Source organism: Acomys russatus, chromosome 10 (genome assembly GCF_903995435.1).
Source record: "Acomys russatus chromosome 10, mAcoRus1.1, whole genome shotgun sequence".
Lineage (NCBI taxonomy): Eukaryota > Metazoa > Chordata > Mammalia > Rodentia > Muridae > Acomys > Acomys russatus.
In genome coordinates this window covers 464638-468980 of record NC_067146.1, presented here as the reverse complement: position 1 = coordinate 468980, position 4343 = coordinate 464638, and positions in this window count along the sequence as shown.

Here is a 4343-nt window from a genome sequence, read left to right as displayed (position 1 = left end):
AATTATTCCAAGGAAGCAATTTAGTTTCCAAATGGCCTCATTGTTACTGTTATTGTTTTTGTTGATTTTATTATTAATCCTCCCATCCCTTTGTCTTTTGAGACAAAGTCTAACTCTTTTGGTCCAGTGTACTGGATGGTTTTATGTGTGAACTGGACACAAACTAGAGTCATCAGAGAGGAAGAAACCTTGGCTGAGGAAATGCCTCCATGAGATTTAGCTCTAAGGCATTTTCTCAATGGGAGAGGGCCCAGCCCATTGTATATGGACCCATCCCTATGGAGATAGTCCTGGGTTCTATTAGAAATAGGGCTGAATGTAGTACAGGATAAACATATTACAATGCACAGACTCAAAGAAGATAAGTAACAAGAAAGAACCAAGGGAGGATGCTTAAATCTCACTCAGAAGGAGAAATAGAATAGACAGCAGTAGTGGATGAAAAGAGGGAACAAGGTAGGAGAGAAAGCCCAGAGAGAAGTAAGGGTAAAGATCAGACCTGGGTAGAGCTGGACAGGAGGACTGAAGGCCTGCAAAGAAACGAGAAACTTCAGGTGGGGGAAACTCTGTGAAAAGCTGGAGACCTAAGTCAAGGTAGGCTTCAGAGAGGATATGAGGGGGACTCTAGCTGAGACTCCTAGTAGCAGGGGCCATGAAGACTGAAAAGGACACCCTCTAACTAGACAAGACTCTTAGTGGAGGGAGAGGAACACCAACCCACCAACAAAAACTTTGACCCAAAATTTACCCTGTCTACAGGATGTGTAGGGATAAAGACAGCGCAGAGATTGAGGGAATGTCCAACCAATGCCTGGTCCAACCCAAAACCCACCCCATGGAAGAGAGTCAACCCCTGATACTACTAAGAATACTCTGCTATGTTTGCAGACAGGAGCCTATCAGAGTTGTCCCCTGAGAGGCTCCACCCAGCAGTAGTTTGAAACAGATGCTGAGACTCACAGCCAAACACTGGGCAGAACTGTAGGGAGTCTTGTGAAAAAATGGGGGAGAGAAGAAAAGGAACAGGAGGTGATAGGAGCTCCACAAGAAGACCAACAGAGGCAACTAACCAGGACCCAGAGGGGCTTGTGGAGACTGAAGCACCAACCAAGGACCATGCATGGACTGGACCTAGTTCCCCTACACAGAGGTAGCCAGTGGGCAGCTCAGACTTCATGTGGGTCCTCTAGTAAGGGAAGTGGGGGCTGTCTCTGACATGGACTCTGTTGTCAGCTTTTTGATCACTTCTCCCTGGCAGGTCTGCCTTGCCAGGCCACAGGAGAATAGGACACGCTCAGTCCTCATGTCTCTTGATGAGCTGAAGTGTATGGGTGGAGGGGTGGGCAGGGCTCTCCTTTTCTGCAGAATGGAGAGGGGGAGGGGGGAAAGAGGAAGGGAGGGTAAGGACAGGAGGAGAGGAGGGAAGGGCATATGACCAGGATGTAAAGTGAATAAATAAATAATTTTTATAAAAGCAAGCAAGCAAGCAAACAAGAAAGAAACCAGGTCTAGCAAGCTGTGTGAATCAAGCCAATAAACAGCACCCCTCCATGGCCTCTGTATCAGATCCTGCCCTGCTTGACTTCCCATACTAACTTCCGTTGGTGATGGCCAGCAATGTGGAACTATAAGATGAATAAACTCGTTCCTTTCCAACTTGTTTTTTGGTCATGGTGATTTGCTGTAACAATAGAAATCCTAACTAAGTCACCCAGCCTGGCCTCAATCTCTTAGCAATTCTGCTCTAGTCTTCCATGTGTGGAATTACAGACATGCCTGGGTTTTCATTAGTATTTTGCATGTGGTGAAACTACAGCCCAATTAGTCAGCTCAACTAGTAAGCAATAGAGCCAGGCTCTGCAAGCCTTAGGAATAGCTTTAGAATCAAGCACCTGCAACTCTGTGCTACTGCTGTGGGTGTTACTGAGGTAAAGGAAAGGGCAGGCACCCCCACCATTCCCCATATCCCAAGACTTGATTCATCTTTGCTAATGACTGTGCTCTGTATATTTACATGCCCCAATCCCTTTATACCATTGATCAGTGTACTTGCCATCATTGGGCGGTAATCCCAAGACAAAGGGCATCTTGCTTTTTAATGTACTGGAGTCTCAGACATGAAGGTAGATTAACCTAGTGAAATAAAACAAGATTTAGGTTCAAAGAAAGATGTACCTGAGTGCTACCCCCATCACAGGTAACTGTGTAATCAAAGGTTTGTTACTTAAATTCTTTCCATTTCCATTTTGTCATGTACCATTAGTGTGTGCAATGCCTCAATGAGTGGGTTTTGGAATTAGACTTTTGAGTCCTGGCTTGTCCATTTATAAGTAGTGAGAGTCCTGGCAAATTATAAGCTTTTCTGTTTTGAGTTTCCCTTTCTATAAAACAGAAATAATAGTGAGTGTGCCCCCACTGGAGAGGTTTGAGGACGATATAATGGAATATTGGCATGATGCCTGAGACCTGGTGAGTGCTTGGGCAAGTGTTCTCTGTATTTACAGAGCTGTAAAAATTTAACTTGGTTTATAGAGCTATTTAGAGTGTTATAGTGAGGTCACTAAGAGAAAACTGTGTAGTTCTAATATGGTACGAGGTACCTAGGAGGCCCTCACTGTTCATCAAGGGTCATCGCAGTCTTCCTACTCACCTTAGTGAACTTACAAAGAGCAGCTACCAATGCACGTCTTCCCCAGAGGCACTATCCACGTTCTGCGCATGTCTCTTAAGTGTAGAAGGCCACTAGAGGCCATGGACCTAGAATTCGATTTTCATGTGTATGTGAAATGGAGTTACAGGGGGTTGTGAGTTGCCATGAGTTTGCTGAGAAGTGAACCCATGTCCTCTGGAAGAGCAGTCAGTGTTTTTAATTGCTGAGCTGTCTCTTCAGCCCTGTAACTCAATCTTGTTATTATCCACTGATAATATAAGGAAACTGTCTCACAGTGGACCGGGCTGCCAGGCCATTTTCTTCTAGCTCCGTCCTAGAGATTCATCCCAGGATTCTCCTGGCTCCTTAGCAGGTGGCTTTGTCCCTCCAAGTTCTCAGGGTCACCTCTCCTTGCTTATGCTCAAATAGAAACCTCTCTCACAGCTGTCTCTTAACTTCTTACCACAGTTCCTGGTAAGAAAATAATATTACTTTATTTGTCTTCTTATCACCACTAAAGTGAAAACACAATTATATAAGGCTGAAAAAATATCCAGCTCCCATATGCCCTTCTTACCTGAGTTGTGGTCCTCAATTTGAACTCCATTAGCTATGTCTTCCGACACTTAGAATAAATTTTTCTTTCTTTTAATTAAATGTTTTCAGAATTTCCCTCAATGTTTGATAAACATAGTTACCCCTGCTCCATTTCCAGGTAAAGCTGGAAATGTTCTGAAAACATCATATGACAGTTGAAATTTTTAAATTTTTGTTTGTGTGCTTGTATGTGTATATGTGTGTGCTTATTCATGTATATACAGGTGCTGAGTGCATGTGCATATACCTGTGTAGGCCAGAGAGCAATCTCAGCTCTTCCTCAAGTGCCATCCACTTTGTTTTGAATTTTGAAATGTTTATACTACCATAATATTAATTTTTACTTTTTATCATTTTCAAAGGTCTCTCATTGTCTGCAGCTTACCAAGCAGGCTGACTGCCTAGTGGTGAATTCCAGGGATCTGCCTACTTTTGCCTCCCTCAGGCTGGGACTGCAAATGAACATGTTATACTAGCACTCGACCCCACCCATTTTTATAAATTTGGGTTTTTGTAGGAGGAGATCACACCCAGGTCCTTATTCTACAAGCAAGGGTTTCCTAACTGAGCTGCCACCCGGCCTTTCTCCCATTGTATTTTTAAATCTTTATTTGTGTGTGATTTTTATTTTCAATTTTGCTTACTATTTCCCATCTTACTGCTGTGGAAATGAGCTTTCCTATACCCCTCTCCAACATAAACACGTACCAGACAAGAACACACATATTTCCTTTCCTGGAATAACAATGACATCATGACTTGGGTATTGAACAAATCCTCACTGTGAACAATTATGCTCACCCTAATTATGACTGACTTATATAGATTATTTTATCGCCTCTAATTATTATGTCTTCTTTCTTGTAAAGTTTTACTTCCCGTGGTGTTAATAATTACCTCATTGACTGTTTGCTTAGGACTATATGTGCCTACCAATACTTTCCCCTGAACAGTGAGACAATAGTATAAGTCTTTGAGTTTACTGAGTTTACTCAGCCATAACAGGCCATGTGTTTATTCTACCCAGTAATGGAGATATTTCCCCCACAGCCCTGCTCCTCTTTCCATGCTGTGGACCACTTATTCTTATGTTGGT